At 45.6% G+C, this 14,800-nt stretch overlaps 1 pseudogene; it reads left to right on the top strand.

The window, feature by feature from the left end:
• Positions 1-672: 672 nt before the first annotated feature.
• LOC101840087 lies at positions 673-1,374 on the top strand (annotated as a pseudogene).
• The last annotated feature ends 13,426 nt before the right edge of the window (positions 1,375-14,800 follow it).

Raw genomic sequence — 14,800 nt, 5'->3', positions numbered from 1 at the left:
ACCAGTTCTCTTCTTCTACTATGTGAGTCTTGAGGACTGAACTCAGATCGCCAGGTTTGGCAGCAAACACTTTTACCAATCGAACTATATAGCAGTCATAGAGTACATGTTTTTCTCCCTAAGGGAGGCCTTAACAGGTACTTGGAAATGATTGCACCCTCAGGAGTCAGTTGCCACTCAAGGAAAATTCATCTTTTGATTTAGGCAGTTCAATCTGGCTACTATATGGAGTTGTCCAAATCGAGCAATGACTAGGACAAAGGTCACCAAGCTGCTACAAAAATTTGGGGCAGTGATTATCTGAAATGATTCTGAGGCACAGAACAGCTGCAGAAGAGGGCTGTGTGCCAGATCCCAGTGACACGTGACCTGAGTGAGGATCAGTCCTGTCACACAGCCCTGCTTCCTTTAGGAACTGGAATTTCTTCTTTATTCTATAAGTGGCATCTACCGAATGACAGCACTAAGAACAAAACTGGGTAATTAGATGGAACGTAAAAAGGAGAATCAAAGCCAGGTTCATGCCATACAACTGCAATTGCAGCCCTCAGGAGGCTGAGGTGGTGGTTGGACCACTGACGCCAGCCCAGGCTGTAGAGTAAGACCCTGTCCCAAAAATAAAGGAAAGAGATTTTTCTGTCATGGCACTTTTTGGAGGTTGGCTGTGTCCAGATGAAGCCGACTATCTCCTTCCCTGCCACCAGCTGCCAGAAACTCTTCCAAGTAGACGATGAACACAAGCTTCGTATGTTCTACGAGAAGCGCGTGGCCACAAAAGCAGCTGCTGATGCTCTGGTAAAGACTGGAAGGGTTATGAGGTCTTAATCAGTGGTGGGATTAAGGTTTGTTCACCAAGCAAGGCATCTTGACCCACGGCAGAGCGTGGCTGCTCTTGAATAAGGGGCGGTCTTGCTATAGACCTCGAAGAACTGCAGAGAGGAAACACAAGTCTGTTCGTGGATTCGTTGTGGGTGCCAATCTGAGTGTTCTGAACTTGCTTATAGTTAAAAAGTAATAGTCAGGAAGGAGATCCCTGAACTTACAGATACTACTGTGCCTCAGAGGTTAGAGTCTGAAAGAGCTGGCAGAATCAAAAACTGTTCAGTCTTCCTGAGGAAGATGGTGTCCACCAATATGCTGTCAGAAAGCCCTTAAACTAAGAGTGGGAAGCCCCGGGACCAAAGCGCCCAAGACTCAGCATCTTGTTACCCACGCATCCTGAAACACAAACTCTGACGTACTGCTTTGTAGAAACAGCACTCTAAGAAAAATAAGGAGGAGGCTGCAGAATTTGCTAAACTTTTGGCCAGGAGGATGAAGGAAGTCAAAGAAAAAGCCCAGGAACAGATTGCCAAGAGATGCTGTCCTTGCTGAGAGCCTGCTTCTAGTCAAAAGTGTGAGTTCAGTCAAAATTAAGTCTGTGAGAGGAACAAATAAATGATCAGAACTTGAAAAATAATCACGAAGGAAGCAAGGAAAGAAGGGAGGGAGGGGGAAGAAGAGGAAGCAGAGTGGGGGGAAAGGTCACAGGTCATGGCATCCGTGCTCCTGGGCAAATCTAATGTTATGAACAGGAAAGAATAGCTGCGGTTATGGTATATGGCATTCCTTTGGGAGTGTTAAGTTCGTGGTGAGGATGTCAAGTGGGCCAGCTGTCCAGGCAGGCAGTCTGGCAGCTCCTCCAATGATTAAACATGGAGTTATCACATGATCCAGGCCCTGGGTGTGTGCCCAGAAAATCTGCAAACATATGTCCAGCCAAATATTCATCCAACGACTAATGAACTGACAAGATGTGGTATGTCTACACAGTGGGATATTACTCAGCTCTGAACAGAATTCACGTGCCACACTACTGAGAAACAAAAACACCGCGAGAAGTGAAGTAAGCTGTCATGGTGGGGCACATTTTATAGACTGTAGTTCAAGTGACGTGTGCAAAGCCAGTCCAAAGTGGAGTCCCCAGAGATGCATTCTGGGAGAGAGAGAGTGATGGCTCAGATCCATGGCACTTCTTTGGATGGTGATAATCCCTTCTAAGTTGGTGGATGCTCATTGGACCCTCCGTTTCCAATGAGTGGGTTTTATATACAAATTACTCATTACCAAAACTGTTTATAGCAGAGCACAACCTGACTGGGTTTAACTCAGTGTCAGAATGCTTCCCTAGCATGTATGGAGCCCTGGGTTCAATCCCCAGTAATGCCAAAAAAAAAACTATAAGAAAGATAGCGGTCAGGATAGCCACCACGTCACTGGAAATGCCTTGTTTCATGCTGCAGGTATGAAGTATCCACTGGTTCCCATGGAAACACGGGGGACTTGTGGTTATTCAAACTGAAATAAATTTTAATACACAGAGCACGGTGCACACAAAACTTCAAAGAATTAGGAATGTGAATGTGATGTCTCAACCCCTGGCTTTAGGTCATAGCAGGAACTGTGGTAGAGAAAGTTGGAAAGCAGTGGCCACTAGGGGTCAGGAAAAGGCTGAGGAAGTGAGGCTAGCCTGAGCCTAAGCTGTCCCCAAGCACCGGCATCTGGGTGACTTCCTGAGATATTTGATTCAGGCTTCTCCTGAAAGAGTTTCTACTGCCAGACCTAAGGTCACCCTCACCTCCGGCCTCTCTAGTCTCTGGTACCTTACTAAGTCTATGGACATGTTTACCTCCAGCCTCTGGTTTCTTTTCTCTATTCCACCTTTCGGTTCACAGGAAGTTTCCTCACAGCCTAAACCAGAAAGGCATACAGAGGGGTTTTGAGTGGAAAGGTCATGGTACACAACAGTGACATCAAAGACATAACAGAGGCCCTGAGATGAGTAAGAATATGAAACTCCACAGTTAAAATCCCTTGGAAAGTTCATAGAAAATGCAAGCATGTGTTATATACAGGAAATCCATGGTAATGGGCAGGGTGCTTTCTAAGCCAATGTTGAGAATGGACATACAAGTAAATATTTTGGAAAGTAACTTTGTATGGCCAATTTAAAAGTGGGGAAAAAACCTTGATCTACTAGAAATTAATGCCAATGAAAACCAACAAGAGATGTGTAAGCTTTTTACAGCATATGACCTGTCTAAACTCAGAAATCCACAGTCATCTGCTCATATGTCAAGCTTGAAAGAATCCCGTGAACGAACACTTCCAAGCGAATCTTAGAAATTTTTAAAAAGCATGTTTTTTGTGTATCTCTAGGGGCATGAAACAAACCAGAATTCTTTCTATTGGTACATGATGTTGTGTTCCACAAAATTCTCCATCCTTTTTCCAAGATCCCCAAGGGCTGGAGCAAAGTGGGTCACTCCCATGCTGGTATGGGCACTACTCCACAGATCACACAGATCAGGTGAGCTCCATGCCCTGCTCCTACTCTGCCTCCCAGGGAGCCAGTCAGCTGTGTACAAAGACAATCTCAGGTCAAGAGTCACCCACCACTCTTGCTCTAAGTGTGTAGAGGAAACTCTAGAGGGAGGAAGTAGCTAACCTTAGAGTAGGAACAGAGACTCAGGGTGGGAAAGGGGCAGACCAGAACAGCTCTGTGGGAGCCACGGAGGAAGCAGTGACAGAATCCACAACACAAGAATGAAGCCCAGAGATAAATCCTTTGAGGAAGTCGCTGCCATTTTCCTCCATTCCCAAGGCTAACATCGGACTCCCAGAGTTGTCCTCAACCCCCCACAGTGACTCAATAGTGCACCCAACTGCCAAGATGGCTCACCTCACCCACATTTCTTAATTGCCCCTGTGTAGCAGACAGAATAACGTCCCCCAAGGAGCATGTCTATGTCTGAATCCACAAACATCATGAATGTCCTAGTTTACCTGATGTATTGGCTGTTTGTCTCGTTGTTGTGACAGAGTGCCTGAGTTGCTTTTTAAGGGAAGAAAGGTTTCTCGTGGCTCAAGTTCGGGGGGACTAAACCCTACCCTGGTGAGAAAGCATAGTATCAGACGCCTGCAGTGGGTGGTCACACAGCAGACAGGACAGGGAGTGGATAGAAGTGGGGCAGCCCCCAGTGACCCACTAAAGGTTTGACAACTCTCCAAAACACCACCACCAAGTAGGGACCAAGTGTCAAACACATGAGTCTGTGGGACAGTCAAAGCCTGCCACATGGTGATCGAGTTGTAGAGAAACCTAGGCTAAGAAGGAGTTCACCTTCTCAAAGGTAGCAGGATTGTCCAGAATGGACCAGTGCAGACACTTGGCTCTTACAATGGGAAGAGGGGGAGCCTGAGGTGACCAGTCACCTGATGGACAAGGTCAGAGGACTGCTGTGAGAACGACTGAGCTGGGCTCTGCTAGGTCTCAGTGTGGAAGGTGTCATAAGCCTAAGAATGCAGGCGTCCTCTGGACCAAGCCAGAAAGGCCTAGGAGTACCCAGAAGTCAGAAAGCCTAGCCATGTCTCAGACTCTGCACTCCAGAAGATAAGTATAAATCTGTGCACAGTCACAAGATGTCATCTGCTCCTAACTACACAAACCGATGTGCTATGTTTGTAACAATGAATCACGGGTAGGTTTTCTTTCTTATTTCTAGTCCTTTTCAGTTGATCTAGAACTCAATGCCAAAAATCTATTTTGGGGCTGGTGAAGCAGTCCTATGGGTAAAGGTGATAGCCAACAACAGCCTGAGTTCAATCCCCTGCCCCAAGTGGTGGAAGGAGAGAAGAGATTCTGTGAAGCCATCCTTTGACACCCAAATGCAAGCTGTGGCGTGTGCACGCACAACATTCCGAAAATGAGCAAATAAGTGTAAGGTCTAAAGGGTTATTGTTTAAAAAACAAGCAAACAAAAACATGTATTTCTCCAAGGAAACAAAATGATTGGTCCTAGTTTGGTGGTTTTGTTTTGTGTTGCTATGGCTTTGTGACTGACTTCCTTCAGACCTTGGATTCTTAGGGCTTGATGGCTGAACTGGAAACTAAGCCATGGTCCTTAGTGCATATTCTTTATGAACATCCTCCTGAAATCAGCTCATAACAACAAAGAGGCCAATAAACTGCCGTAGTATCAAACCAGAATCAATGAAAGTAGTTCAAAAGGGAGAATGAAACCTAAGGAAAGTGTGCATCAATCTGGTTTTCACGGGAGTGGAAATGCAGCCTTGGCCTTCCTGCTCTCAGCTTCTCCTGTGGGGCCGGAGGGGTGGACTCGGAAGCCATGGTTCTACCTCTCACTCGTCAGGACCCATGAAAAGGAGTCATTTCATTTTGACTAATGGTCAGAGTTTAAAAATGTCCTTATGTCCTTAAGTCTATAGCATGATGGCTACAGGATGTCATGGTCTTGGCAGCAGATGTCTCTTATCTACATAACAATAGGTTTCGACCCTGAAGGCTGAATGGCAGGTGTGGCTACCAAATACCTGGAGGATTAAGGGAAGTAAGTCTCTTTGCCCCTTATACATGATAATAGAAATCTTCTGCCTCTTAGTCCTCACTGTTGGTGGAATACATAAGATGGTATAAGAATAAACTAAGGGTTCATTCAGTGTGGATTGAATCTGTCCTCCCAACAGCTATCCTGTGTGTCTGTTCTTTACCCCTTTTTAGTTAGCCTTTCCCTCATCCATGCTTCCCTACACAAGCACTAACCTGGGGTTGCTGAGCTAGTCCCAATTACAGCCCTGCAAACACAGCCTCCGACGCTCACTACAGTGATCTTCCCGACTGCCAAATTCATCCTGTGGAGATGTAAAACTGGTCACAGAGAGAAAGAGAGGGTGTAACGGCTTGCTGGAACATCTGGGCCATGTGACACAGTCCCTGAAGTGTGTGCTGCTCTCTCCAGAGGCCTCTGATCTGCATCAGAGCTGCATCAGGACCACACGCAGCACAGGCTGCAGGGAGCACAGGCTTTCCAGGGAGATGATGCTGTTTTCCCCATAAACAGAATAAACAAACAAAAACCCAACAAGGTCTCATAGAGTCCAGGTTGGGCTCAAACCACCATGTAACCAAGAAGAACCTTGAACTCCTGATGCTCCTGCCTCCACCTCTTGGGGATCACAGACATACACCACCATGCCTAGTTTAGCAGTGCTATAATCTAACCCAGGACTTGAGATATGCAGTCTAGGTTGGCACTCTACCCTCGGGTTATACTCCAGCTCATCTCCATCCTTTATTCATGAAATTATTTATGTTATGGGTATCTATGTGAACGTATGTCACATGTGTGTGGTGCAGTGCCTGCAGAGACCAAAAAGGGGCATTGGATCCCCAGAACCAGAGGTACTGGCAGTTCTGAGCCTCCACGCAAGAATGCTGGGGATACAACTTGGGGCCCTCTGGAAGAGCGGCAAGTGCTCTGACCACTGAACCACCGCCCCACCCCACACATTCTTATACACAATGGGGTGGAAACCTGAACTGATGATCTTAGACTGAGCTATAAGAGAGAGCAAACCCGCTGCCACATGCACAGTGGGACAAGCAGGCAGCTTGATACTATGTCACTATTTTTCAATAGTATGTTTTTAAATTTCTTCCAAATCTCTACTCTAAAAAACTTAGAATTAAAAATTCTGAAAGGTGGGGCTGGAAAGATGGCTCGGTGGCTAAAAGCACTTTCTGCTCTTCCAAAAGTCCTAATTTCTATTCCCAGCACCCACATTCGGCAGCTTATAGCTGTCTATAACTCCAATTCCAGGGGATTTGCTGCCCTCATCTGGCCTCCCCTGTCACTACACATACATGGTCCCTCAACAGGGCAGAGCTGCTCATCTTGACAGCATCCACATGGCTGAACTCATCATGGACTTGCCCCTGTGCTATCTCAGCCCTGTAGAGCAAAGGAAGGTTTGGCTTTGCAAGGTGTAGTATGCAACTCGTTCTGTGAACAAATGACTGAATGAACGAGTGAATGAGCAAATAAATAGATCAGGGAACAAAGACACTTGTCTACAGGCCAGTGTCAGGCGGAAGTCAGCAGACTGCAAGTGGTAATTTTGTTCCAAATTGAACTGAGACTGTATTCATGTGAGCTATTTGCAGCCTCATCAGTGAAGTTTACAGACTAATTATTGTGGGGGCACAAAAGCCCCAGCCACCATCCAGGAATGCCTGGCTCACATCTTAGAAGAATTGATTTAAATGCCATTAATTTCCCCTGATGACTCAGAGTCACTTCTCACTTAGGCCTCAGTAAATGGCGAAGAGGCGTGCACACGTCTTCCCTGAATCCGTTAGTCACGATCGTTGGCAATCAGCTCTTCTGTTGCCTTCCGTGTGTCGCCTGGGGGAGCATGTGTCCCAGCTACCATATGGCTAAGCCGGTGACCCTCTTGTTTTTTCTCCTATTAGACATCACATGAAAATGTGGCATTGATACTGATACCCTGTTCTTAGATAGCAGGCAAAGAGATGGATGGTTTTCAAAGGACAAGCTGGATTTGAATGGGAGACCCTAGGTTTGGGCCTGTCGTCACAAGATAACCATGAGGGCTAGGATTCCCTAGGCTTTGTATCTCTGCATCTCTACACATTGTGTGTGTGTGTGTGTGTGTGTGTGTGTGTGTGTGTGTGTGTGTGTGTGTGGTGGTGGTGGTGGTGGTGGAGGGGTGTTGTTCTCTGGTACCATCCATCTTGGCTTTTGAGACAAGGCCTCTCATTGGCCTTGAACTTGCCAGAGTAGGGTAGGCTGGCCGGTCAGGCTATCTCTGCCTTCCCAGGGCTAAGATTATAAGCATACACTGCTGAACCTGGGTTTATTATGTGGGTCCTGGGGATGGAACTCAGGGTGCCAGGGTAGTTCTAAAGACATGGATACACTCAGAGTAGCACTGGGACACTCAGACAGCACCCAAATCTCTCTCTCTCTCCCTCTCTCTCTCTCTCTCTCTCTCACACACACACACACATTTTCCATTTCTCTTTCCCTTCCCCTCTCTCTTCCTCTTTCTCTTTCTTTCTCCCTCTCTACCCAGAGAAGACAGTGTTGCCTGTATCTGTGTAGAAGTTAATGCTGCTGCTGCCGGCATCCAGTGACTAAAGTTATTGTTTCCCTTTTATAGAAAAAAGAAATCACCTGGGAAAGAAAATGAGACAGAATCCTGGGGAAAGGGGAGATTTTACCTGCGTGTCTTACTCCTGTTTTTCTGTTGACACTCTGCTGTGCCTTTGAGAATCTGGATCAAGACATTGTAATTGACTGGAGCGGGAGGACCCAGACACACAATGCTGTTGGAGACTTTTATCTGAGTTATGCTACTAAGAACTAGTCCTGGATCTGTGGCACAGAGGGGGGAGGTCTATGAAGCTGTCACAGAGGCTCTGAGACAGAGGAGCCTGAGGACCTGTTCTTCTCCTTCCTGTTGTTTCATCTCTCCCTCTTGCTGATTCACCTTTGCCTCCCACACGCTGGGTCTGTGGAGCTGGGTCTGGGAGAGTAGCTCAGACTTCAGCAGGAGAGAAAAAGAGAGGATGCTGTTGCAACAATGCCCAAAAGAACTCTAGGGTTGTAATTGGTGAAGTAGCCCAGATGAGAGTGACAGGCCCTAGAGGGGCGCGGGGACTCGCTTCGGAAAGGAGAGAGGAGGGGTTGGACTCCTGATTGACACAGAAGCATCTGAACATAATTTGAGCCTCGCGGCAGAGCCGCGCCCGTTTCAGTCAGCAAGAAGATGACTGCTGTTTAACTGAGCGGGGAGAGTGGGTGCAGCCTGACGTACTGACCATAAGGGAGGAGAGCCCATTCCTCCACATGAAGTGGACCGCTTCCATCTGGTGCAGTACATCCCACAATTCCTCTGGTAAGCCTTGGCTACACAGCTGTAGACACAAAGGTCTACGTGATCCCAATTCCCTGGTCTCGTTTTCTACTACTCACGCCACTGACGGGGGCCCCCGGTGACCCATCTCAGGTCAGATGAGCTACAAAGGGTTTTTCTCTTCGTGTTCTCCATGGTTTGTTTTCCTCTTTGGTGCATGTCAATGTGAAGGGTCTGTGCAGTCAGTGGCACAGAAACCCCTCATCTGTCACTGACAATATCCCAGACTTATTCAGCCCCCTGCCGGACTGCTGAGTGGGGATAGGATTGCCAGAAACCAGAGGAGAAAAGCTTTCAGAAAGTGAAACCAATTGGGAATAATTAAGTTTTTCAAGCATGGAGTGAAATAGCTTTCCAGGAGTGGCAGGCAGAGCCCACCTGCTTCCAGAAATTTCCAAGGTGCTGTGCCAAGATAGTGAAGGGCTTTCCCTTGATTTTCTTGCTTCTCATAGGGAACCTGGTAGATGCCACGCCAGCCAGTGCAGGCCCTCAGTGGGTTTATATCATAGAGGGGCACTGGCTTTCATTGCCTGGTTATGACTCAGACTCCAGACTCAACCTTAGCACCTTAGTGAGGTTAGCATGAACACAGCCCCTCATGTCAAGAGCAAACGAGTCAAAGATAGAATCCTCATCCAATAACCTAGATGGCAGAGTCGTCCGGCAAAACTGGAATTTTCTTTTAACCTTAAGGAAATCATGTGCACAATCCGGGCTTTTACTCACTTAGTGAATCCACTTAAAATTAAGAGAAATCTCTTATCAGAGATTGTTCCAGCTCCTGAGGCTTCTCTTTGTGTGATTCATTTTGCTAATGGTCAGGTTCCTGGCTGAGGGGATTCGTGGAGCTGAGCTCTAGGCTTTCCCAAGCAGGGACCTGTTGACAGGCTGCTAAGAAAGCCGAGATAGGTTCCTTTGTGCCTTTGATGGGGGAGGAGACAGGGATAGCATCAGAATGGGAAAGCCTTAAGCATGATGGCTGCCACTTGAGGAGATAAAGCAGAAAGCAGCCAGGGCCACAGAGCTGTTTTGAAGCGGGGGCCTGCGTTTGAACAAGTTGTATTTGAAACTGCAACCAGGCAGTCTGAGCTAGAGAGGCTACTGGCAGTGGCTGAAGGACTCAGTATCCAAGGCACATCATTTCTTCTTTTGTTGGGTCTTGGTTCTGAGGCATGCACGCACTCTTAACCTTCAGCACATTCGCACGTGAGTAGTATAGGAGAAATGTCTAGAACTGATGGAGACGGGAAAGGAAGGATCGATGTGTGGAACCCTGTAGCACTTCCTCAGAGGGAATGACAGGAAGCCATCTCTGACTGCTATAAGTGTGATTGCACCTGAACTCTGCAAACTAATTGTGAAGCATAGTTTTAAAGGCCTTGCTTAAAGATGTAGAAGCAAGCCACAGAAAACAAACTCAACTAATTCAGCCCTTCCTAGTGGGTCTCAGAGCAGGGCCCCTGGGTCTGTGGCCCTGACAGTGCCCGCAAACATTTTAGAAATAAAAAGATAGAAGGAAGTCTGTGGTTTAACAAAGCTTGTAACCTCCCACCCCGACCATTCAGTCCAACCTCAAACACCCTCACAAGCCTACATTCCCACTGTTTAAAGCCCAATGCCTCTTCTGAGACTCATCGAAGAGTCCTAACTGAGGAATGGAAGTGCAGAAAGGAAAGATGATGTGGGGACACCAGACCTTGAGCAGAAACCCACTTCCCCTTCGGCCTGGGAGCAGGCATCTGTATAATGTTTACTGAAAACAATTCAGTGCTTTAAAGCTCTTCATAGGGCTCAGATAAGGGCTTGCTCACTGAAATGCCATGCCTTTCACACCTCCTACGGCTAGATGCCTCTTCCTGTTTCCCTGTGGTGTCTCCCCGATTCTGGGGCTGGAGATTAGACCACCAGCCAGGAGGAAAGAATTGTATGTAGATGAATGGCAGAAGTCCTTAAAAAGGGAAGCTCCTTTTTCTTAGAGAGACTTCTCCTGAGACTTCTCCTGAGAGCTCTCCTAAGCGGACTGGGGTCTCCTCCTAAGCTGACTTGGGAAGCATAAAGTTTTCTTAAAGCAACCGACCGGTCTCTGCGTCATCTATCCCGACCACCTCGCTACATTCTTGGATGCAGGCCGCACAGCAGGTGCGACAAGATGAGACTAAACTAAACCCAGTGGGGCAGACATCAAACTCCACATCTGAGGCTTTTGGTTATATCATCGGCAGCCTTGACCTTTGACCTTTGTGCGGTCTCTTCTTGGGCGAACCCCACTGCGGCTTTGTCCAGTAGACATCCCATGCTCATGGAACATTCTGTTACAAGTTCTCTGGTCTCAGAGGCTTTCTCAAGCTGTGGTACAACTCTCTCTCCATGGCCCCATTAATTTTGCATTTTCCAGAGAGTAGTTTCCAAAAGAGCTCAGTGTATACAGTAATAGAAGAACACAGCCATCAGAACACAAGGTAACTAGCCCACGGTGCCACCACAACTTGCCATTTGTTATTCTATATATGAAAGCTCCCGTGACTCAAGGATTTCATCTAGTACAACATTCACTGAAAGTGTTGAGGCCTTGGTTTTCTATAGCTTTTCTGATGCAATCAAACATAATCTTCCAAAGTTTCATATGTAGTGAGCCAAGCTATTTAGAGAAAATTCTATAAATTTATGTAGGTGGCAGAGGGATAGGGAAAGAGACATAGCTGTGTGAATTTTCCCAAGGATGCATGGATAATGAACATCTGCTTGCCCCATATACAGAACCAACAAGAGATCAGCAAAATGGTTTCATTATGTCCAACATGGTGGACCAATGAGTATACCAGGTCACTTACGGGAGCACAAGTGACTTCAAGACAGCTACATCAGTGAAAGGCCACCAAGAGTGGAGCTCCTTAACTGACTTACAGGCAACTCAACACATCACAGAGTCTCCTCCAGGTACCTTGGCTGTTGTTCTCTTCCCCAACAGCTGTTGTTGCTTCCATAGCTTTGGAGAAGGGCCTTGTGAATCTGTTGGTTTCATGAATTTCCTGTGACTTGTAGGTTGTTTACTTCCCTCACCCTCCTGGAGGAGATTTTTCAATTTGGAAGAAATGATCACACGACACCATATACACACGTGTGTTTTACAGAAAGAGCCACATTCAGTTGAATGTTGTGTTTTGTGTACTGTAGCAAGATAAATAAAAGACCTAGAGACTGATATTGGGGTTCAAGCTTCGAGCTGAAGATCAGAAAAGCAAACTAGCCAAGCCAGAAGCTCTTACTTCTATCTCAGCTCAGACCAAAGGAGTGATCCTTAGGCTTCTCTCAACTTCACTGTTCCTCAGATTCCCTCAGACTGTTATACTCTCCTCTGTGTGGCTGGAGACTAACTCTCAGACTGACTTCCATGACTAACTAGCATGGCTGCTTGGCTATTTTGATCTCCAGTGGCTTTAATAAATATAAACAATATGTTACCACAATGCACTGTCATGAAGTGTGCTTCCATTCTCGTTTGTCTGACACTGGGGAGGTAAGATTGACAAACATAACAGAATATTTCCAACAAGCTTTCCGAGATCTAGTGGGAGGCATTGATGTCCTTTGTATTCTAAGCACTAGAACATTGTGAATACTGGCGATAAAGGAAGGTGCTACTGACTTGGCCTGGGAGGAGGGGCACTGAGCAGTCCACCAGGAAGGCTATTCTTGATGTGGGTCTCTTACCATGATTTCAGCACGTTCAAGGGCGGAAAGGGAAGATTCCAGGGAGGAAACAAATAAGACACAATGATACCTGCTCACACACAAGAGTAACAGAGAGCAAATCCCACTGAGGCAAGTAAAGAATTGTGTGTGAGAAGGTAAATTGGGAGCGTGAAGCATAAAAGAAGCCAGCAAAGTCCACTGGCGTGGAGACCAGGAGCTGAGATTCTATTCTGAAATGTGTGGGACCCTGCCAGAGACATGTGACAAGAAAGAATTTTACTGTTAGGAAGATGTCTCCGTGAGAATGACAAAATTCATTACATAAATGTATGAAACTCTCAAACAATTAAAAATAATTTGAAGAAAGATGCTTCTGACTTAGCATTGGAAATATTTATCTCTTCTAGATGAGTAAAGGAACCTAAATATGAGGAATGAAAGTGGTGAATTGGCCTCTGGAGAAATGGCTTGAGGTTAAAAGTTTGTACTGCTATCTCAAAGGGACCCGGTTTAGTTCATAGCGCCCACAAGGGGCAGCTTACAAACCGGAACAGCAGCTCCCAGAGGAACTAAGGCCCCTGGCCTCTGTAGAAACTGCCCTTGTGTGCAAATACTCCCAACACATGTCTTCATACAATCCAATACAATAAAAGTGAATCATTTTTAAATTATCTTACAATACAGCACTTTAATAAGTCAGGCCTCCACAGTACTCTGCTTCTAGCATTTCATATCTTAGCCCTATAATTCTCTCACAGGAACAGGGAGAAATTATGCCCGACTTCATCTATGGGCAAATGTGCTTCAACTCACCTACTTTAAAATTATAGTGTATTTAAATCTAAATTTGTGTATGTCAGTCAGTTCTCTTAACTGCTAGTCTGTGCTGTCATCTATTTCTTTAAAATCGCAAATTAGAAGTAAATATGGGTGAAGGTTTAATTTTTAATGTCTGAGAATGACAAAATTGAAGCTATCAAGTCAGGAAGGAAGCTGATTAGGGAAAGAATTGATTTGATTAAACATTAGTATCAATATCTATACCGAATAAAGGCAAGCACTAACATTAATTACTATCTAGGTGCAGCACACACATTAATTACAAAGAAAGCAGATAGCAATAAACACTGTGTCCTGTATGCACAGTCCTAAGGAATTTAATATCAGTCATTTCTAAAGAGCAGCAGACAAATAGAACTTCAGTAAATAGTGTGAGTATAGAAATGGGCTCCTGGGTAACAGGAGAATACCATTTTTCTCTTGAGACATGATCTTACTACACATCCCAGTCGGACCTAAAATCTGGAATTCTCCTGCCTCATCAGCCGACCTGGGCCGGGGGCTGCAGGTCTGCCCCAGGCACTCAGAGTCGAAGAGTAGCCATCATCACATCTGCAGATAGAGTTAGAGATGATCACAGCCATGCCAGGCTGACTCGGAATAACTCACACCACTTCCCCTGACTCCTCCAAAGGAAAACTAAACAGCATCGCTAGTAGCTGTGAATCCTTTGGCCCAATAATTTTATTCCATTTCAAGATATTTTGCTTTTGTTTTTTGAGACAAGGTTTCTCTGTGTAGCCTCGGCTGTCCTGGAACCCGCTTTGTAGACCACACTGGCCTCAAACTCACAGAAATCCAGTTGCCTCTGCCTCTGCTGTGATTATAGGTGTGTACCATCATGCCTGGCTGATTTTTTTTCTTAAAAGGAAAATGAGATGTAGTTGGATAAACAGTGGGAAAGTGAGTTGAATGGAGAGAGCAGTTGTGTGGGTCTGAGTCAGTGTCTTGAGAACACAGAGGATATCAGTCTCATTTAAGTCATCTTTTCTTTTAAGTGTGTCACCAGGCTCAGGGTCCTTGATGTTTCTCCAAATGATCCAGGTCTCTAGAGAGGCATTCTGGGTACCACAGAAGGCAGTTAGCTAATGATGAGTCTTTGTAAAATTTGGCTTGAAGACATGGAATTCAACGTCATGACCTCTTTTCCCCACAGAATCTATTCTGGAATATTTAAAAAGTTGAAGACAAGTTGAATTTTTAAAAATGCATAAATTTTTAAAATGTCATCCCTGACTATATTTAATCTTATTGACCCAATGTTAGAAAATTACAATTCAATTTTTGTTTTGTTTTTGTTCTTTTTTTTTTTTTGCATCTGTTTGAGCTCCACCAGGTTCTAAAACTTGAATCTTTCAGTATGAACTTGTTCATTCAATAGGCAAAGACTAGGTTTCCAATACCCCATCTACCACATGGATAAACATATTTGTAATACCACCAGAAACATCTGACCCTTGTTCAAAGGGACAATGAAATGAAAAGAGAA

Source organism: Mesocricetus auratus, unplaced genomic scaffold (genome assembly GCF_017639785.1).
Source record: "Mesocricetus auratus isolate SY011 unplaced genomic scaffold, BCM_Maur_2.0 Super-Scaffold_100011, whole genome shotgun sequence".
In the NCBI taxonomy this organism is placed as follows: Eukaryota; Metazoa; Chordata; class Mammalia; order Rodentia; family Cricetidae; genus Mesocricetus; species Mesocricetus auratus.
This window is presented reverse-complemented; position numbering and strand designations above follow the sequence as displayed.